Source organism: Podarcis erhardii, assembly GCF_964252035.2.
Source record: "Podarcis erhardii genome assembly, chromosome: 15".
NCBI lineage: Eukaryota > Metazoa > Chordata > Lepidosauria > Squamata > Lacertidae > Podarcis > Podarcis erhardii.
Window position 1 is genome coordinate 6,428,530 of NC_138505.1, and position 22,909 is coordinate 6,451,438.

At 43.5% G+C, this 22,909-nt stretch overlaps 1 long non-coding RNA gene across 1 annotated transcript; it reads right to left on the reverse strand.

Annotated features, from left to right (window-relative positions):
* Nucleotides 1–21,123: 21,123 nt before the first annotated feature.
* Nucleotides 21,124–22,451, reverse strand: LOC309330837. Its single transcript, XR_014151613.1, has 2 exons — nt 22,288–22,451; nt 21,124–21,886 (listed from the first exon to the last, which is right to left on the reverse strand). It is a non-coding gene; the product is annotated as an uncharacterized lncRNA (long non-coding RNA).
* Between the last annotated feature and the right edge of the window lie 458 nt (nt 22,452–22,909).

Sequence of the window (22,909 nt, forward strand, 5' to 3'; positions counted from 1 at the left end):
CATTTGAATGACAACGCCCATCAGCTTTGGGGGCCCCTGGCCCCTAAAATATTATATTGGGGGGCAATGCCCCCTTGGCCCCTAGGAGTTGGCTCCTATGATCTGGGGTTTGGTGAGCCCAGGACCAGCCCAAGACATTTTGTTGGCTGAGTTGAAGGGCAAGAAGGCATCCCCGTTCCATGTACCACGGCTAATTAAAAAGCAACGTACCAATGACAATTAGTTGAATCTTACTTCAGTAATGGTGATGATGCGATATTATTCCCTGAAGGCACCAGGCTAGGGGTGCGTTCAGACATGGAGGTTATTGTGTTGCTTTTCCTGATTATAATGGCAGCACTTCTGTCCTGTTTTCTAACACTCCTTTCATACTGCAGGACCTGTTGCATGATGGAACTTTTTTGACCAATGACTTTTTGACCAATATACCAGCATGTGCTAAATTTCATTTGCACCAGAGGACATGGTCTGACACAATGTCTCTATTCCCCTACCCCTTTCTTCACATGCATTCTTTTGTTCTCCCATGATTTCCCATGAAAACGGCTTTGCACATGTAGTGTCTTAAGCTCATTGGGTCTGTCTGTTCTTCACTCTGGGAAACTTTAAAAGCTCATGCCTTGCCAGAGGCACAAATCTTTTAGTACAAACTAAAGAGCAAAACCATGGACTGCAAGAAGATCAAACCTATCCATTCTTAAGGAAATCAGCCCTGAGTGCTCACTGGAAGGACAGATCCTGAAGCTGAGGCTCCAAGACTTTGGCCACCTCATGAGAAGAGAAGACTCCCTGGAAAATACCCTGATGTTGGGAAAGACTGAGGGCACAAGGAGAAGGGGACGACAGAGGACCAGATGGTTGGACAGTGTTCTCGAAGTCACCAGCATGAGTTTGACCAAACTGCAGGAGGCAGTGGAAGACAGGAGTGCCTTGGCGTGCTCTGGTTCATGGGGTCACAAAGTGTCAGACACAACTAAATGACTAAACAACAACGGAGAAAAAACACTGTAGACATTTTAGATCTTCAATGGATTTTGTTGTTTTAGCCATTCTGCCTAACTGTAAGACCAGCAGCCCTGGGTCAGTTTTCCTTGTGGAGTGCGAAAGAACTCTTCCCTTTGGAAAAGTCTTGGCTTCTGTTCTTGAGATCTCCAGGTAGGTGTCAGGAACTGGACTGAGCATGAAGCTTGGGAAGTGTCCCCTTGGTCTGCTCGGCTCCTCTCAGAAGAGGAGGAGGGAAGGTTTACCACACCCACCTCCCCTTGTCTCCAGCAGTTTCAAGAGGAGAAGGGGACAGGGCTGAATTACAGCTGAATGAAGAACTGCCTAGTTACGAGATAGTGGAGGAGGGGGTGTGAGAGAGCAGCCAGCAGAGACCTCCCTGGAGAGTCTGGGAGATCCTCCTTCTCCAAGGGCTTGTCGATCACTCCGCATTCAAGAGCAGAGAATGCACAGGTGTGACTCCTGGGACCTTCTGTGGGTACTCAGGATGTTGCTGGGGACTGAAGAGGAGGGACTCAGAGTCCTTTGCGTGGAGATGTGGATTCTTTGTCTTGTACCCAGATGACTAAATAAAAACCATAAATACGAACTGGCTTGATCGTCTTGCCTTTGATGCTACCAGGGAAGGAGAGGATCTTCCATGCCTGACAGTAGGGTTAGGAAAGACCCCTGCATGAAACCCTACAGAGACAATGTTGGTGAGTGTAAAATGATCCTGAGTTAGGTCAACCAATGATCTGGCTCAGTGTAAGTCAGCTTCCTATGTTCGCAGAGCTATGTGTACCATTCAGCCTTCCTTGCATTTTTAGGGTAGCTTATGACTCTGCAGTTGTGCTGGAGGTTGCTGTTCCTTCACCAGTGCTAAAGTAAGGTTCAGCTACCAAACTTTGGTCCATGGAATGGGGTCAGTGCACCATCTTGTCCTTTGACTTTCACAGCAAAATGCATTGGACTGGCCATGAGTTGTCTACTTGTTGGTTTCCCCATATCCCATCAGGGAATATGGGGCTGGTGAGCTGGAGACACCACATGCCATTCTGCAGCTGGTCATAATAAGACCATAAGATGAGCTTGTTGGTTCAGGTAAATGGCTCATCTAGTCCAGCATCCATTTTTCACAGTGGCCAACCAGATGTCTCTATGGGGAACCCTCAAGCAGGACCTGAGCACAAGAGCACACTGCCCACCAGTGATTTCCAGTAACAAGTATTCAGAGAAATATAGCTTCCACCAATGGTGGTAGAATATAGTCATCTTAGCTAGTTGCCATTGATAGCCTTGCCCTCCCTTGTCCAATTCCATAATAGGATGACGCTTGCCTGGTCCTATACTCCCTTCCCAATAAAGAATTTCTGGGAATGAAATGGGGGCAACATGCACAAATATCTGCAACAGTGTTACTAGCCATACTGAAAATCTATCTGCTTTCCACAATATTCCTCATGTTAAGCTCATATTTCATTTTCGTTGTGGTGACAGTGGTGGAGCTTCATGCTCCAGCACTGGGGGGGTGGCAGGGCTGGTGCGCATCCTGGAGGTGTAGCATACTGCCTGCAGGGGGATGGCGCCCAGTGCGGGCGGGGGGGGGGCAGCAGCAATGGCACTCCACCGGGATCGTGCTGCCGGGGGTGGCACGCTCCCCCTCACTCCTCTTCCTCCACCAGTGGGTGGAGAAACTGATGCTACTCTAGATGTTTGTGGCACTCAATCCCACTCCAGAACATAAATAATCTGTATCAAAAATTACATCTTCCTAATATTTATATGGGGCAACGGAGGTTGCTGTCTTAAACAAAGTCAAATCATTGTTCCATCTAACCTCAGTAATCCCTACATTGACTAGTAGTGGCTATCCAGGGTTTCAGACAGGGGACATTGACGACCCTACCTAAAGAAACTGAGATGGAATGTGGGAGTTTTCTGCATGCAAAGTATATGCTTTACCATTAGGTTAGGGATGTTCCCCTAAAACATAAGTTGGGAAACTTGTGTCCTTTCAATTCACTTTCCCAAATATGCCTGGGGATTTTGGAAACTGGACCTGAGACCTGCATGCAAAGCAGATGTTTTAGCACAGAGATACAACCTTTTCCCAAGAACAGAAGGAACAGAAGAGCTACTTGTACAAAGGCAAGACATGCTTCCATCTATCTCAGTATTTGTCTGCACTGTCTGGAAGAGGCTATCCAGGGTTTCTGGCAGAACGACTCACCTAGCATAATGTGGAGATATTGGGGATTGAACCCTGAGATGTTCTGCATGAAAAGCAGATGCACTGTCACTGAACTGTGGCCCTTCCTCAACAATTGTGCTTGTCTTAATGTTGGAGCACCTCAAAAATTGCTATCAATTCCTTTCTGAGGAAATTTCACGGAAATGTGCACGCAACATTGCATTCATCGTCTACGTGGTATGACAATATAATTGATAAATAGTATGCTAAAAATGAAGCAGAGAGAAAAAATCATTTGCTTTTCTGAAGTTTTTAATGACAGAAAAGAAGAGATGAGTACAATCTATTGAGATGTTTGTAGGAAGCAACCATCCCCTTCCACAGTGGAGAGGGTTATGGCTTTACAGTGAAGATATTTGAAAGAAAAGAGTGAATGATAAGAGCAGGAAAAGATACAAGGAAAATGTTGGAATAGAGGCAGAGAAAGACATTGCCAGGCAAAGTAGACACAGAGGCTGAGGACCCAGCAATCCCACCAAGATGGCAAGAGTGGAAGGTGCTCAACCCTCTGAGAAGACAACCCTATTTTGCCCAGTAATGTTCCATGGTCTTCTTGCACGTTCGGTGATCCAGAGATGATTCTTCATAATGGCTTAACATGGACCACAGCATGGTTCACAGCATGAGCTGGAGACCCTACCACAGTGGGCAGTGCTGCACATGAATGCTCCTGGCATGATCACATCATAGCCTGGGTAGCTCATGTCGACTCTCATGCCTGGGCCAGAGCCTCCATGTCCACCCCCAGAAGATCCACAGCTGGAGGGTGGGCAGCATTCGGAAGCGCACACACAGCGGCAAGACACTTGGGAACTGCCGTGGGAGACAAGACGGGGTCCTGGAACCGTCAGGGAGCAACCGCCAGGTTGGACACTCACAACTGAGGTGTTGCCAGTGTCAACCAACACTCCACCACTGCCGGCACCAGATCCGCCACCACATCCAGAACTGCACGAAGTTCCACAACAGGCCATCTTGAGTGAGAGAGAGGGATCTGAAACACACAATAGAACAACATTGAACATACAGGAGGGGATTGGATGGATGGACCTCAGGCAATCCATAGGTACATATACACAGTGTATGTGTGTGCATCACCTTTCCCTCTCAAATAGTCCTGCCATACTTGTCTGATAATTAAACAATGGAGCTGAGAAATCAATGTAAGTGGTACCTTGGGTTAAGAACTCTGGAGGTCCATTCTTAACCTGAAACTGTTCTTAACCAGAAGCACCACTTTAGCTAATGGGCCCTCCTGCTGCCGCTGCGCCGGAGCACTATTTCTGTTCTCATCCTGAAGCAAAGTTCTTAACCCGAAGTAATATTTCTGGGTTAGCGGAGTCTGTAACCTGAAGCATATGTAACCCGAGGTACCATTGTACATCACTGAAGCAAGAAGGATTGCCTGCCAACCTTGCTACTCCTGGGAGTTCTTTCAGCTTCTGGGAGTCAAACCCTCATAGAAGATGCACAAATGCAACAAGTACAGCTCCCCTCCACAATGTGGAAAGATCACAGAAACAGAACACCTAGCTATGCCGAACCATATAGCATATGAAAACTGAACAGATTTTCTTTGATCATACTCACTTGAGTTCAGTAGTTGCAGAGATTCTGTTGGAAGTCAGCAAATGTTGATGGTGGCACTTCAGACTGCAGGCCTTTATATACGGTTCTAACTGGTCACATGGCATTGTTATTTGAACATGACAAAGGTCTTAAATTAGTTCCTTGCAGAGATTGGCTTCAAGCCTTGCATCTAAAACACATCTAATTGCTTTACTCACTGCTCATGATCTATTCTCAGGTTATTATACCCCATAAAAACCTTCCTTCTTGTGCATTGATGGCTGTATTCATGGTTGACTACTAAATCCTATTTGACAAAAAATACATCAATGAAGCGCATTGATTATGGGTGTCATCAACCCAAGCTTTTTTCTGGAGTCAAATTCAGATTAACAAAGTGTGTGACGCATGCATGTTATATTTGTCTTTAAGCATATATTTTTACTAAGAGCTTTTTCTCCTCTTTTGATTGGAGGTGAAATAGCTTAGAGGTAGAACATCAACTTTGCATGCAGAAGGTCCTACCTTCTCCAGGTAGAGCTAGGAAAAACCCTGTATGAAACGCCAGAGAGCTACTACCATTGTACACAATCCTGAGCTTGACAACTTGGTATAAGGCAGCTTCCTATGTTTGCTCCCATGCATTTTTTTTGGGGGGGGGGGGAATTATTAAAATTTTCATGAACTACAGAGAACGTACGTCCTTCACTTTATTCGGGGGAGGGGGTCAGATTATAAAGTATTCTGGTTACGTTCAATGTAAAATGTAGAACAATATAATATCCAAAGGTAGGGGAAGAGGGTAGAGGATGGGAAGTAATCTTACACATTATCTTGTTTTGTCAACTTGGTACGTACGTGGGGTTTTATGTCAGTTTCAATTGTGTAGGTTCTCTTTAGGTATATTTATTGGTTTACATTGACGATGAGAGAAGATTTGGGGGCACCCATATTTATTTGCCTTTTATTACCTCTCATGAACTAGCTCTCATGTCTTTTGATGGGTTTTCTTCTGCTCCGGTTCTTGGCTGTCTCCCTGACACAATTCCTTACACTTGGTTCCCGACTCTCCTTAGATTGTTGCTGGAAACCCCAACCCAAGACCTGAATTCAGTATGCAATCTCTCCTGTGCTTCCAGTTCATAAAGTGCCACATTCTATCTCAGTGTAGCCAAGCAATCCCTTTGAAACGTGTGCTGTTCTAATAAAAGCTAATTTGATTCCATGTGCTAGTTAGCACTGAGTATAATCAACTATTTATATCACATGCAATCCTTCTTTTGTCTTTAGAAACGTAGCTATTGCCTGATTGCTGTTGATTCTAAATGTGGAGGTCACACACCTGAACAGCAGTCACCTGGTCAAGACCTAGGGCAGACTTCCTCCAACTCGGCCCTCCAGATGTTTTGAGACTACAATTCCCACCATCCCTGACCACTGGTCCTGCTAGCTAGGGATCATGATGTGTTAGCTTACATCAAGGAGGTGTAACCCATGGGCCTTCTAGATGTTGCTGGGCTCCAACTATCATCTGTCTCATGAGTCTCTTTCACTTGCTGTTCAAAGGTGTATTAGCACTGAATTTCATCTTTCCCAACCATGCTTTTGATTATGTGGCCAGAGACCCAAACTCTGGGGTTGCGGTGCTCATCTTGCTTTACAGGCTGAGGGAGCCAGCGTTTGTCCACAGACAGTTTTTCTGGGTCACGTGGCCAGCATGACTAAGCCACTTCTGGCGCAACCAGAGCAGCACACGTAAATGCCGTTTACCTTCCCGCTGGAGTGGTACCTATTTATCTACTTATACTTTGTGCTTTCGAACTGCTAGGTTGGCAGGAGCAGGGACTGAGCAACAGGAGCTCACCCCGTTGATGGACTTCTGGTCAGCGCCGGCGCTTAATGGCGGTCCTCTCTTCGAGCTCCGAAGGAGGACTGCTTCACGAGTTCGGGTCTGACCGCTACGGCGAAGCGGGGACCCCTAAAATCACAGGCGCGGAAGCCTGTGAGCAAGGAGACTCAGTGGGCACCATTTGCGCCCCCCTTTACTGCAAAAGAGCCTTTTTAAAGGCTCCGGAGGAGCATTGGGGGTACGTGCGGTGCTGAGAGTCGCTACCCAGCCCGTGAATTGAAGCCGCGTCGCCATAGGCGGAGAGCGCCGATTCCTTCCTGAAATTTGGACTGAAATTGAATACCCGTAAGTAGGATTGGAGACCTTATTGGGACTATAAAAAAGCATTTGAAATTTGGCCGAAATCGGGGACGGTAAATAAAGGATGTCTGCCTCCCCCGGACTGCATGATTCTTAAAGCAACAGAATTAGAAAGCTGCAATTGAAGGAAAAGTAACTTAACTTTTTGAACGGTTTAACTTCAACATTGAATTTCAACTCCCCCCCCCCCCAGCAAGCAGGAGCGGGGGGGAAGAAGAAAAGGGAATTTGGCTTAACCTGCATGAGAGAAAATTTAAGGGAAAAATTTCTGCTGTCTCTGACTCTGGGAACAGACTGCCTGGGTGAAGCACTTTGACAGGCAACTGTCAGACAAGACCTGCTGCAAAGCGGAGACCTTATTGGATATAATTTTTGGGACTCTATAGAAGCAACATTGTTGCAATTAGAAGATTGAAAGGTTGTTGTTAAAAACTTTCTCCCTCTGAGGGCTTGTGGTTTCTTTGTTTCTTCTGCTTATTGGATACACTGAATTGCTCCCTCTAGAGGGTTGAAAAGTAACAGTTGCAACATAGACTATCAAAAAACAAGTCACTGGATTTTTCCACTTAAGAGCAGTTCCTGTGGGAACAACCTTGGGACATGAGCGGCTCTGCAGAAGAGATAGCAACAAGATCTAAAGCTAAAGCTGCACAAAAGAAAAGGGGCTCAATATCAGGCTTATTGCCAACAGGTGCAGCTGGACAGGAAAAAGGAATAAGTGTATTCATGGATTCAGTGACACAAGCACTACTTAAAATAAATGAATCCGTAGAAAATTTGACAAAGCAGAGCACAGAAAATACTAAACAACTGACAGAACTTACAACAAAATTAGATCTAAATACTAAAAGCATTACATCTAATACAGAAACTATAAATAAATTGGTTCAAGAAAATGCTACAATCCGAAAAATTGCAGAAGAAGCTAAATTTACTGCTGAAACCACACAGGAAAACTTAATACCAGTTTGTAAGAAGCTTGACCAACATGAGGCGGCCCTGTCTTTGTGGGAGATGCAGAGGAAGGAGAGGAACCTAAGACTTAGATTGGTCCCTGAAAGTGAAGGGGACAACCTAGTGGACTTTCTCACAAAAGAATTTTCAGAATTTTGGCAGGTAAACTCAGAGGAAGAAGAATTTAAGATAACAACCGCCTTCAGATTGGGCAGAAGGCAAGGTAGGAAGATCCCAAGGGATTGTCTGATAACTTTGAGATCTAAAGAGGAAAGAGATAAAATACTAAACTTGCATTACCAGAGAACTCTTCAGATTGGAAATGCTTCTGTGCAAATTTACAAGGACATCCCAAAATACATTCTGGAGGTAAGAACTTTTTATAAGAATCTGGTTGACCTCCTGAAGAAGAACAACATACCTTTTAGGTGGGAATTTCCACAAGGTTTGTCTTTTAACTTTAAAGGAAAGAAAGTTAAAATAAGAACAGTGCAAGATAAAGAACAATTCCTGGACAGAAACGAGGAAGACCTTTTGAAAGGAGTGCTAGATTCGACTTCTGATACAGATCTTGGAAACCTGACATTTGGACTTAAGTCACCAATGGAAGAGGAACAGTTGCTGGACGCAGCTGGAGGTAACTAATTAACAATGTCTCTGCGATTTTTAACCTGGAACTGTAATGGACTGAATCTTCCCAGAAAAAGGCATGAGGTTTTTCATATTCTGAAAAGAGAACAATTGGATTTGATTTGTTTACAAGAAACCCACGTGACAAGGGCACATAGAAGATTGCTTATAAATAAAAGATTAGGACAGGAATTTATTTCATCAGATAAAGTCAAGAAAAGAGGAGTGGTGATCTACGCAAAGGAGAAATTGGCCCCAAAACTGATTTTTAAAGATGAACATGGAAGAATTTTGGCAATTGAGATACAAATCCAAGGAGAAAAAATTTTGACAGTTGGCATTTATGCACCAAATGAAGGGAAGGCAGAATTTTACAAGAAATTGCATGAGACATTAATGGACTATCTGGATTATAAGGTGATTTTGTTAGGAGATATGAATGGTGTGGTTTCTACAAATATGGATAAAGCACAAAGACAGGTGGTTTCTAAGGACGGGAGACTACCTAAGACTTTCTTTGAAATTACTGAAAATATGGACTTGATTGATATCTGGAGAACAAGAAACCCTCTCGAGAGAGAGGGAACATTTTTCTCAGAGGCACAGATGACATGGACAAGAATAGATCAAATATGGACTACTAGTGGAATGGCTCCAAAGATAAAAAAAGTGGAAATCTGCCCAAAGACATGCTCCGACCATAACGCAGTAAAGATGGAAATGAAATTAACAACAGCTGGTTCCTTCAGATGGAGAATGAATGACACCCTTTTTAGAGATGTTGAGATTTACAAAAAGGCCCAAAAAACTTTGAAGGACTATTTTGAGATAAATCTGAGGACAGATGTCGAGAAAAGAGTGATTTGGGATGCAAGCAAGGCTGTGATGCGAGGTTTCTTAATACAACAGAATTCTTTGAAGAGGAAGAAACAAAATGAGAAGAAAGATAAAATTTTGGAAAAAATAAAAGAAGGAGAAAAGAAACTGAGGTCTAAACCAAAGTCTCATGAGATTTTGAGGGAAATTAAGTTCTACCAGATGCAGTATATGGAATTGATGAATCAGGAGATAGAATGGAAAATCAAGCAAATGAGACAGAGGACATTCGAATCAGCGGACAAATGTGGGAAACTTCTAGCGTGGCAATTGAAGAAGAGACAGAAATTGAACACAGTCACAAGCTTGGAGGTGGATGGAAAGAACATCTCTAAACCAAATGAGATCAGTAACTGCTTTCAGAGTTATTTCAGAAGATTATATGCACAAGGGCCGGAAAACGAAGGAGAAATAGAAGATTTTCTTAAGAAATATGGATTACAAAAAATCTCGCAACAAAGTATGTTGGTTTTAAATGAGAAAATAACAGATCAAGAAATAGAGGGTGCCATTCAAAACATGCAACTAGGGAAATCTCCAGGACCAGATGGACTAACCTCCAGATACTACAAAGCATTGAAGGAATGGTTAATACAGCCGCTTAAAGAGGTCTGTAATGAAATATTAGAGGGGGAAAAAGGCACCTGAATCGTGGAAAGAAGCTTTTATTACACTTATACCAAAGACTGAAACTGAAAAAAACCAGATCAAGAACTACCGCCGTATATCATTACTTAATGTGGATTACAAAATATTTGCTGACATTTTAGCAAAAAGACTGAAGAGGGTGTTGGTGGAGGAGATTCATAAGGACCAGGCAGGCTTTCTCCCAGGAAGACATTTGTCAGACAATGTGAGGAATATAATTGACATTATGGAATTGTTGACAGTAAATATTAATACAAAGGCAGTTTTAATTTTTGTGGACGCGGAGAAAGCCTTTGATAATATTTCTTGGAACTTCATGAAGAAGAATCTCCACGGGATGGGGGTAGGCCAAAGGTTTGAAAATGGTATAGGTGCAATATACTCTGAACAAAAGGCAAAGTTAATTGTAAATAATGTGGTTACTGATGAACTTCCTATAGAAAAAGGGACACGGCAGGGGTGCCCAATATCCCCATTACTCTTTATATCAGTCCTGGAGGTTTTGTTGAACATGATCAGGGGGGACCAGCTGGTAAAAGGAGTCCAGGTCGGAGCCAAACATCATAAATTGAAGGCATTTGCAGATGACTTAGTATTGACTTTACAAGAGCCAGACACTAGTACAAAAAGAGTTCTAGAGTTAATTCAAGTTTTTGGTCAGGTGGCAGGATTTAAGTTGAACAAACAAAAAACTAAAGTTTTGGGAAAAAAATTTAACAAATGTTGAAAGAGAGAGATTCCAAAAAGAAACTGGGTTAATGGTGGCAAAGAAAGTAAAATATTTGGGGATTAATATGACATCTAAAAATGTGAATTTATTTAAAGACAATTATGACAAATGCTGGACAGAGGTAAAGAAAGATCTAGAAATATGGTCGAATTTGAAGCTTTCCTTGTTAGGCCGAATTGCTGTGATCAAAATGTATTGCCTAGAATGTTATTTTTGTTTCAGACATTACAAATTGTGGATAAACTAGATTGTTTCAAGAAGTGGCAGAAAGATATATCTAAATTTGTCTGGCAGGGCAAAAAGCCCAGAATAAAATTCAAGATACTTACTGATGCAAAAGAAAGAGGGGGGTTTGCCCTGCCGGACTTAAGATTGTACTATGAATCGGCAGCCTTCTGCTGGTTGAAAGATTGGCTACTTCTTGAGAATGCAGACATTCTGGACTTGGAAGGATTTGACAATAGGTTTGGTTGGCATGCATACTTATGGTATGACAAGGTTAAAGTCCACAAGGGTTTCAAAAACCATATTGTTAGGAAAGCATTATATAATGTTTGGATTCGATATAAGGATTTGCTGGAAAATAAAACTCCTAGGTGGTTATCACCAATGGAGGCTAAGGAGGTGAAGAAACTTAATATGGAATCTAAATGGCCAAAATATTGTGAAATTTTAGAACAAGAAAGTGGTAAATTCAAATTACAGAGTTTTGAGAAAATAAAGTCTAAGGTACGAGACTGGCTCCATTATTATCAAATAATGGAGACTTTTAAACAAGACAGGAAAATTGGCTTCCAGGTGGAGAAATCGAAATTAGAAACAGAATTGTTAGAACCCAATACTAAGAACTTATCAAGAATGTATAATCTGTTGCTGAGGTGGAATACAATAGATGAGACAGTTAAGTCAGCTATGATCAAATGGGCACAGGATATAGGTCATGACATTATGTTTGCTGACCGGGAACAGTTATGGACCACCGGTATTAAATTCACGGCATGTAATGCCCTAAGAGAAAATATTATGAAAATGATTTACAGGTGGTACATGACCCCAGTCAAGCTTGCGAAGATTTATCATCTGCCCAATAATAAATGTTGGAAATGCAATGAGACCGAAGGTACCTTCTTTCATCTTTGGTGGACCTGCCCAAAGATTAAAGCCTTCTGGGAAATGATTTATAATGAAATTAAGAAGGTACTTAAATGTACTTTTCATAAGAAACCAGAGGCATTCCTCTTGGGCATGGTCGGCCAATTGGTGTCAAGGAAGGATAAGACCTTCTTTATGTACGCCACTACAGCAGCAAGGATTCTTCTAGCAAAGTATTGGAAGACACAAGAACTACCCACACTGGAAGAATGGCAGACGAAAGTGATCGACTTTATGGGATTGGCAGAAATGACTGGCAGAATCCGTGACCAAGAGAAAGAGACGGTGGAGGAAGACTGGAAGAAGTTTAAAGTATATCTTAAGAACTGCTATAAAATTGAGGAGTGCTAAAATGTTAAGGGGAAGGAAGATGCAGAATTACAGCTGAAATTGTTTGATGATTTAAGGTGAAATTGAGAAAGATAATAAGTTTAAATTTAATTGGCAAAAAGGGTTGCTGAAAAATTCTAAAATAAGGATGCAAAAAGGGTGAGGTATGGGGAAGTCCGAGAAAGGAGGTTTATGAAAATGAGGTTAAGAAATTGTATTTGTGTGTTTGTTTGTATTTGTTGATGTTTGTATGTTGTTGTTGCTTTGTTTTAAAATTGGAAAATTAATTAAAATTATTATTAAAAAAAAGGAGCTCACCCCATTGTGGGGATTCGAACCGCCAACCTTCTGATCAGCAAGCCCAAGAGGCTCAGTGGTTTATACCACAGAGCCACCCATGTCCCCTAAGATGGGTTACAATCAGAGAAGTGTAGAGTTGGAAGAGATTCCTAAGGTGAACTTGTCCAACCCCACTGCAATGAGGGAATTGCAACTGCAGAATCCCAGGCGGATGGCCATCCAACCTCTGCTCAAAAACCTCCAAGGAACGCGAGTCCACAACCTTCAGAGGGAGTCCATTCCACTGTTAAAGAGCTCTTACCACCAGAAAGTTTTTGTTAATGTTTAATTGGAATCCCTTTTCCTGTAATTTGACATTGTTGGTTTGAGTCCTACTCCCTGGAGTAGCAGGAAACAAGCTTGCTCCATCTTCCATGTAATAGACCTTTAGATATTTGCAGATTACTATCCTATCACATCTCAGTCTCCTCTTTTCCAGGTTAAATATACACAATTCTCTCAAACGTTCCTCATGAGGCCTGGTTTGGAGACCCTTGATCATTATATAATATAGGGTTGCCATATTTCAAAAAGTGAAAATCCAGACACAAATGTTTTTGAAGGGTTTTTCTTGGGGGGGGAGGGCAAAGTTGTCAAGCTATTTTAAAGGAAATATGCCAAAATGACATACATCTGGATTTCCCCATACATTTCAGTGATTTCTGCCTGCACACTGTTTCCAACGGCCTAATCTCGTTGATGTCTGGGATATTCCAGACGTATAGCAACCCTAATATTTCAGGAATATCTATAACACATCTAAATAAACTATTATATGTTAATATGTGGAAGTCTGAGGTAGGATAAAATAAATAACATAACCAGGTTAAAAAAGCAATCCTGCAACTGGAGAAGATAGGTTTAAACAAAGGAAATTTCTCCATGTTTTTGAGACAGATGGAGAAATGTAGCTACTGTCCATTTATCTGTCTTCGGCACTAAGGCGAACATTACTGGATCAGGCCAATGGCCCATTTAATCCAGAATTATCTGCCCACCATGGCCATTCAGATGCTTATAGGAGGGCCACAAACAGGGAATGGGTGCTATAGCTCTTTCCTGCTTTTGCTCCCCCAAAAGATAAAAAATCACCAACTTGGATTTCCGGCTTCCTGCTGCGGGAAATGGCTGCCCCCACATGAATGGACCCCAGCATGCCAGTAATGCAGGGTTGATATGGGGTTAATTAGCCCTGGCAGACTTCCCAGGGTGCAGTAGTACTGTCTCACAGACCCGCAGGGCATCCATAATCTGTTGGCTCACATCACGGTGCAAGCGGCAGGGACAGTGGGTCTAAGAACATGGCATGGCTGGCACTCTCCAGAGCCACTCCTACATGCAGGAGACACCTGTTTTATTAAATAATAAGATTTGGACAAAAACCAGGCATGTTCCAGATGGAGGAGATAAAAGGGGGAAAACTACCAAATTATACAGCCGTTGAATGCTGAATTACAGATTTCAAACGGACTCTCATCTTGAAACGTGGATTACAGAGGTCAGCGACCGCTATCTTTCCATACTTGTTATATTTCATCACGATTTGGCAAAGCTCATCCAGAAAGAATTTAATTACTTAAATGAAACACAAGAGTTGAAAATTTTAATTTAATGTAGGCTGCACAGCCCTCAATGGACTCTAATTAGAATCAGAGCTGGCAAAATAAGATAATAATAATAATAATAATAATAATAATAATAATAATAATAAATTATTATTTGTACCCTGCCCATCTGGCAGCTCCTTTGTACTTGGGGTGTACTTTGTTTTAAAATACATCTGCTTTTATGGATTTTTTAATACATGATTGTGCACAGAAATTGTGGACAGAAGGACAGAGAGAGCTGGATTCCAGCCAGCTCTTTCAGGGCCTGGAGGAGCTGAGCGTGTGTGTTCTTTTGCTCTTGGAGGAATATAAATAATTTCCACATAATATACAGTCGGGAAGCATGCCCCACAAAACAGCAATATATGGAGACATAGACGGACATCAGCTCATTAAGAGACATCAGAGAGAACTTGTTGACTTGCCATTTATAAACTCTATTTTTGGAATGAAGCCCAGTGCCTTCAATGAGAAATTGACTAACAAAGGAGAGATAAGAGAACTGAATGCCAAAATAATGGGTCAGAGAATAAGATGGGGGGGGGGCGCCTCCTGTGTGTTAACAATATAAAAACTTTGCTACAGGAGATGTGAGCCACAGATCAGATTGAGAATAAGGATGGTTAATATTAGTTTTGAATTTGAAAAATAGCAAAAAATGCAGAGATATGAAGGAGGATGAATATCTCTAGACATCTGGAACATAAGAAGTCCCATTTTATTTATTTTTATAATTGGAATATACAATTGGTGTATTGCTATTATTGTAATTTGGATTGATTTGATTTAATTTGCCATTAATTGGAAGATTGTTGTTGAAAATGAATAAAATTTTAACAAAAAATAAATAAATCACCAAATGATGCTGTGGACAACCCAAATTCAGTGTCTTTCTGTCTACAAGTATCCACATTCTTGAACCTGCCCTCATTGTCGTCATTTTCACACTAGAAAGAAAACTTGATTTGGTTACACCTAGAAGAAGTGTGCTCCACCAATCTATAAAAAGAAAATCTATGTGATATAATATAGCCAACATACTAAATTTAGCTGAGAATAGATCATAAGTAGTGAGTAAAGCTATTAGATGTGTTTTAGGTGCAAGGCTTACAGCAAATGTCTGCAGGCAACTAATTGAAGGCCTTTGTCATGCCCCAATAACAAAGCCATGTGACCAGTTAGAACCGTATATAAAGGCCTGCAGTCTGAAGTGCCACCATCAACATTTGCTGACTTCCAACAGCATCTCTACAACTCCTGAACTCAAGTGAGTACGATTGAATACAATCTGTTCAGCTTTCCTTTGCTATGTGGTTAGGCATAGCTAGGTGTTCTGTTTCTTTGATCTTCCCACATTGTGCAGGGGAGCTGTACTTGTTGCATTTGTGCATCTTCTATGAGGGTTCGACTCCCAGAAGCTTAAAGATCTCGCAGGAGTAGCAAGGTTGGCAGGCAATCCCTCTTTCTTCAATGGTGTACATTGATTTCTGTGTATATGTACTCATGGATTGCCTGGGAGTATGCCTGAGGTCCATCCATCCAATCCTCTCCTGTATGTTCAATGTTGTTCTATTGTGTGTTTCAGATCCCTCTCTCTCACTCGAGATGGCCTGTTGTGGAACTTCGTGCGGTTCTGGATGTGGTGGCGGATCTGGTGCCGGCAGTGGTGGAGTGTTGGTTGACACTGGCAACACCTCAGTTGTGAGTGTCCAACCTGGCGGTTGCTCCCTGACGGTTCCAGGACCCCGTCTTGTCTCCCACGGCAGCTCCCAAGTGTCTTGCCGCTGTGTGTGTGCTTCCGAATGCTGCCCACCCTCCAGCTGTGGATCTTCTGGGGGTGGACATGGAGGCTCTGGCCCAGGCATGAGAGTCGACATGAGCTACCCAGGCTATGATGTGATCATGCCAGGAGCATTCATGTGCAGCACTGCCCACTGTGGTAGGGTCTCCAGCTCATGCTGTGAACCATGCTGTGGTCCATGTTAAGCCATTATGAAGAATCATCTCTGGATCACCGAACGTGCAAGAAGACCATGGAACATTACTGGGCAAAATAGAGTTGTCTTCTCAGAGGGTTGAGCACCTTCCACTCTTGCCATCTTGGTGGGATTGCTGGGTCCTCAGCCTCTGTGTCTACTTTGCCTGGCAATGTCTTTCTCTGCCTCTATTCCAACATTTTCCTTGTATCTTTTCCTGCTCTTATCATTCACTCTTTTCTTTCAAATATCTTCACTGTAAAGCCATAACCCTCTCCACTGTGGAAGGGGATGGTTGCTTCCTACAAACATCTCAATAGATTGTACTCATCTCTTCTTTTCTGTCATTAAAATCTTCAGCAAAGCAAATGATTTTTTCTCTCTGCTTCATTTTTAACATACTATTTATCAATTATATTGTCATACCACGTAGACGATGAATGCAATGTTGCGTGCACATTTCCGTGAAATTTCCTCAGAAAGGAATTGATAGCAATTTTTGAGGTGCTCCAACATTAAGACAAGCACAATTGTTGAGGAAGGGCCACAGTTCAGTGACAGTGCATCTGCTTTTCAGGCAGAACATCTCAGGGTTCAATCCCCAATATCTCCACATTATGCTAGGTGAGTCTTCCTGCCAGTAACCCTGGATAGCCTCTTCCAGACAGTGCAGACAAATACTGAGATAGATGGGAAAATATCTTTCCTTTGTAGAAAGTAGCTTCTTATGCTTTTTGAGGGATCTGGGAGAGGGGTGGCTAATTTGTCCCTTTAGTGTCTGGCTCACATGACTCTGGCAAGCAAAGCATCACTTCCCACAACAGAGGACATGGGGGAACATCAACAGGTTACCAAGCGTAGCACCTGCGCTCTGAGTACTCTGGGGAGCACAGGCACCCAGCATGAGGTGCCTTGGGAATAGGCGGTTTCTGTGGGGGGGCCTTGGCAGGAGCTTCAGGGTGAAAGCAGGCAAATACAAGACTCCTTTCTTCTGCCAAGCCAGGCCCCGTTGAGAATTTGGCTTCAGGTATTAGGCAGCCAGCAATGGAGAGAACATCAATCAATGGGAGATATTAGACGGAACCAGCCTTTCTCTCCTTGGAAGTGCACATGGCACTTCTCCCCCCCCCCACATGCCAGCCTGCAAGTCCAAAGTAAGAAGGAGGCTGCTGAAAAACTCTGGCTCTGGCTCATACTGGGTCAAGCTAGCCCCAGCCAGGCTTCCTCCCTGCCCACTGAGGGGTCAGGCAGGTAGACTCTCTGGCTCTCCTTCAGATAGATGTGTAGTGTGCTGGAGAGAACAAGGAGGGGGTAGCATGCTCCAACAATACACATGCAACTGGAGGTGGAAGATGGGCAAGAGGTTGCAAGGTGAGGAGACACCATTTTCCCTATCACCTCAGGCAGCAAAATTTCTTTGTTTGGCCTTCTCAGTAGCTGGGCATTTGCTTTTCATGCTGTCCCTGGTGTCTTGCCAAATACATGGCGGTTCTTTTAAAATGGGATTCAGAGGTGTTGTAGGAATTCTAAGGCCATTCTGAAGTCATTTTGACTCTCCCAAATTGACCTCAAATATTTCTCTGCAAGGAGGAAGGAAAGGGGAAAAGCTTTCCAATTCTCTTTGGACTGAGAGAATCTGTCACACACATCCTTCTATTTTGCGAATTTTATAGTGAAGAACGAGTTCAACTTATTTTGCCGCTTCTATCAAAATTTATACCCCTACAACATTATTTGGAATCCTCCCCCGAAATTCTGCGAAAATACCTTCTGGAAGATTCCTCAAGCTCAATATCATATGAGGTGGCCAAATTTTGCACTTTAGCAATCAGGAAGCGTAAATCTCTTCTGTTGAATGGCACACTGTGAAGTTCCCTTGTGTAATTTTTTTTTCCTGATGTTGTTGTTGTTGATTTCCTTTTGTTTGATCTTGTGGTGTTCTGTGTCACTGGCTTTTGCTGCAATAAAACTAACTTGAACTTGAACTCTTTGGACTGTAGGGGCTTACACCTCCCTGTAAATACAGTCTGGCAAGTATGTGTTAAGCTGAGCACACTATCAATATGTGTAAGACATTCAGGAACTAAGTACAGCGGTACCTCGAGTTACAAACACCTCAGGTTACAAATGCTTTAGGTTACAAACTCTGCTAACCTGGAAGAGTTACCTCGAGTTGAGAACTCTGCCCCAGGATGAGAAGAGAAATTGTGTGCCAGTGGCACAGCAGCAGCAAGAGGCCCCATTAGCGAAAGCATGCCTCTAGTTAAGAACAGTTTCAGGTTAAGAACGGACCTCTGGAATGAATTAAGTTCATAACTAGAAGTACCACTGTAAGGTATTTTTGGGTATCCTGGCAGACAGGAAGGAAGCAACACACTCAAATTTCTGCTGGGAACCACCTCTTTCTGTGATGTATGTATGATGTTTCTGGGGGTGGTCTTAAGCTACAGCAGGGGTCAGCAAACTTTTTCAGCAGGGGGCCGGTCCACTATCCCTCAGGCCTTGTGGGGGGCTGGACTATATTTTGGGAAAAAATAATAATAAACGAATTCCTATGCACACTGCCACTGGTGGAGGAAGCGGAGCGGGGTGGAGGACACCGCCACCGGCAGCATGATCCCAGTGGGGTGCTATCACAGCTGCTCCCACACCTGAGCTAGGTGCCACACCCCCAGGACACATGCCACGCCCACAGGACGCACACCAGCCCCGCCCCACCTGCTCTCCGCCCCCTGGTGCTGGAGCATGAAGCTCTGCCACTGTACACTGCACATATTGCATCTGTAGTGCACAAAAAACCGTGGAAAGCAATGCAGTATTTAAAATGAAGAACAATTTCGATCAACATGAACTTATAAGTATTTCAGTGGGAAGTATGGGCCTGTTTTTGGCTAACAATATGGTCCATATAATTAGTTTGCTAATAGGAGGGGTAGCCCCTCCTCCACAGCCAATCTGGAAAAGCACACCACTAGCCTCTTAGTAAGTTAATAAGAGCATCTGCAGGTTCGTCATTTTTGTAGCCTTATTTACAATGCTGTATTTCTTCCTCAAAAAAAGACTGGAAATTACCAGTTTCCACTTTACTTCAGAGGCTTCTTACTCTATCAGTACACTATGCAGCTGCTCCCCCCCCCATAAAGTAAGTAAATAGAAATACTTAAAGTAGAAATTGTATGAAGATTTTGACAGATTTTTTTCCTGAGCACTTGAGGTCAAAAGAAAGCAATTTAAAGCAACAGAGGATGATGACGACAGGTGGGTGTCCTGCCTGTCAAAATCTCCACTCGGCCAAGTTGATAAAGCCTCATCTTTGGGGTGAGTCTCCGAAATCGCCTCCGACGAATAATTAACGACCTCGAGCCTTTGATGAGGCTCCAAGGCACATTCTTCATCCAGCAGAGCTCCCAGCACAGGGAAGAGACGAGAGGTTTGGCTACATGCTATGCTTTATTTCTAAGCTACGCAGACAGCAAAAGAAAAGTACATTCTCTCTCTTCGAAAGCAGAGAGCAACTGGAAGGTCTCTGGAATGTAAACAGAGTCCTGTGACTCCAAGCAGCTGCTCAGTGGTAAAACAGAAACTAACACTGCCACCCACCAAACCCCAACATAAATCCTGAGACTGAGACTTCGTGGTTACTGTAGCAGAAAGGAGAATTTGGCCACTGCGTGTGCGTGTATCGGCTTATGTTGGGATGGTAGAAGAGCGAGGTAAATCTAAGGCAGCCCTACGAATGAAAAGCCACATCGGTGTTTACCTAAGCACGGCATGGGAACAGACTGAGTGGGCACCGCGGTGAGGTAAATTGTGGGAATGGCGGAGGCACCCCAACCTCAGCATAAGAGAAGCCACAGCTTGTCTAGCCACCATGACCACTTTCTGACCTTTTCTCCCTTGCAGAAAGCTTTGCTTAATGTTTCACTTGGCTGAAGCGTGATGGGTAGGTCAGACTTTGCCTAACGTCAAGGGAAGCACTTGTCTGACACGTGTATCACTAAAGCTGGAAATGTGCCTTGCTGGAAATATGTTAAGTTCAGGGTAGTTTCACTACTGTTTCCAACTGATGACTTGTGCTAATAAAAGAGGCTCTGCAAAGCTAGCCGGCAGCTTGCTTGCTCCTGCACAGCTCACATGCATTCAACTCCCGTGTCATCCTGCCTTATTTCTACAGTAAATGTTGAGGCGACCTTTCAGCCTTGGATTCTTGGTAGGTTCTCAAGTGGCCATGTGGTGCAGATTCGTGACCCTTTTGGGCTGCAGGCCGTAGTTTGCCGACCTATGAGCTACAGGGTAGGCAATTTCAAAATTCTATATAAGAGCTTGCACATCAATGTTCTGGGTTCCTCTCCTCCCTGGGTGGGGTGAGCGGGGGACGTTCTGCAGGCTGTTGGTGGTCCCCCATGTCCCCTGTTGTGGGAAGAGGTGCTTTGCTTGCAAGGGTCATGTGAGCCCGACACTACAGGGACAAAAGACAACTTAGCCAACCCTCTCCCAGCTCCCCCACAGAGCATAAGAAGATACTTGCTACAAAGGCAAGACATTGTTCCATCTATCTCAGTATTGTCTGCACTGTCTGGAAGAGGCTATCCAGGGTTTCTGGCAGAACGACTCACCTAGCATAATGTGGAGATATTGGGGATTGAACCCTGAGATGTTCTGCATGAAAAGCAGATGCACTGTCACTGAACTGTGGCCCTTCCTCAACAATTGTGCTTGTCTTAATGTTGGAGCACCTCAAAAATTGCTATCAATTCCTTTCTGAGGAAATTTCACGGAAATGTGCACGCAACATTGCATTCATCGTCTACGTGGTATGACAATATAATTGATAAATAGTATGCTAAAAATGAAGCAGAGAGAAAAAATCATTTGCTTTGCTGAAGATTTTAATGACAGAAAAGAAGAGATGAGTACAATCTATTGAGATGTTTGTAGGAAGCAACCATCCCCTTCCACAGTGGAGAGGGTTATGGCTTTACAGTGAAGATATTTGAAAGAAAAGAGTGAATGATAAGAGCAGGAAAAGATACAAGGAAAATGTTGGAATAGAGGCAGAGAAAGACATTGCCAGGCAAAGTAGACACAGAGGCTGAGGACCCAGCAATCCCACCAAGATGGCAAGAGTGGAAGGTGCTCAACCCTCTGAGAAGACAACCCTATTTTGCCCAGTAATGTTCCATGGTCTTCTTGCACGTTCGGTGATCCAGAGATGATTCTTCATAATGGCTTAACATGGACCACAGCATGGTTCACAGCATGAGCTGGAGACCCTACCGCAGTGGGCAGTGCTGCACATGAATGCTCCTGGCATGATCACATCATAGCCTGGGTAGCTCATGTCGACTCTCATGCCTGGACCAGAGCCCCCATGTCCACCCCCAGAAGATCCACAGTTGGAGGGTGGGCAGCATTCGGAAGCACACACACAGCGGCAAGACACTTGGGAGCTGCCGTGGGAGACAAGACGGGGTCCTGGAACCGTCAGGGAGCAACCGCCAGGTTGGACACTCACAACTGAGGTGTTGCCAGTGTCAACCAACACTCCACCACTGCCGGCACCAGATCCGCCACCACATCCAGAACCGCACGAAGTTCCACAACAGGCCATCTTGAGTGAGAGAGAGGGATCTGAAACACACAACAGAATAACACTTAACATACAGGAGAGGATTGGATGGATGGACCTCAGGCATACTCCCAGGCAATCCATGAGTACATATACACAGTGTATGGTTGTGCATCACCCTCCCCTCCCCTATAGTCCTGCCATACTTGTCTGATCCTTAAGAAATTAACCAATGGAGCTGAGAAATCAATGTATACCATTGAAGAAAGAGGGATTGCCTGCCAACCTTGCTACTCCTGGGAGATCTTTAAGCTTCTGGAAGTCGAACCTTCATAGAAGAGGCACAAATGCAACAAGTACAGCTCCCCTCCACAATGTGGGAAGATCAAAGAAACAGAACACCTAGCTATGCCTAACCATATAGCATATGAAAGCTGAACAGATTGTATTCAGTCGTACTCACTTGAGTTCAGGAGTTGTAGAGATGCTGTTGGAAGTCAGCAAATGTTGATGGTGGCACTTCAGACTGCAGGCCTTTATATACGGTTCTAACTGGTCACATGGCTTTGTTATTGGGGCATGACAAAGGTCTTCAATTAGTTGCCTGCAGACATTTGCTGTAAGCCTTGCACCTAAAATACATCTAATAGCTTTACTCACTACTTATGATCTATTCTCAGCTAAATTTAGTATGTTGGCTATATTATATCACATAGATTTTCTTTTTATAGATTGGTGGAGCACACTTCTTCTAGGTGTAACCAGATCAAGCTTTCTTTCTAGAGTGAAAATGAGGACAACGAGGGCAGGTTCAAGAATGTCGATACTTGTAGACAGATAGACATTCAATTTGGGTTGTCCACAGCATGTGTTGGTGATTTTTTTTGCAGCTGAATTTTGGGCGAGCAAAAGCAGGAACTAGCTATATCACCCATTCCCTGTTTGTGGCCCTCCAATAAGCATCTGAATGGCCATGGTGGGCAGATAATTCTGGATTCAATGGGCCATTGGCCTGATCCAGCAATGTTCGCATTAGTGCTGAATACAGATAAATGGATCGTGGCTACATTTCCCTTTTTTAAAAA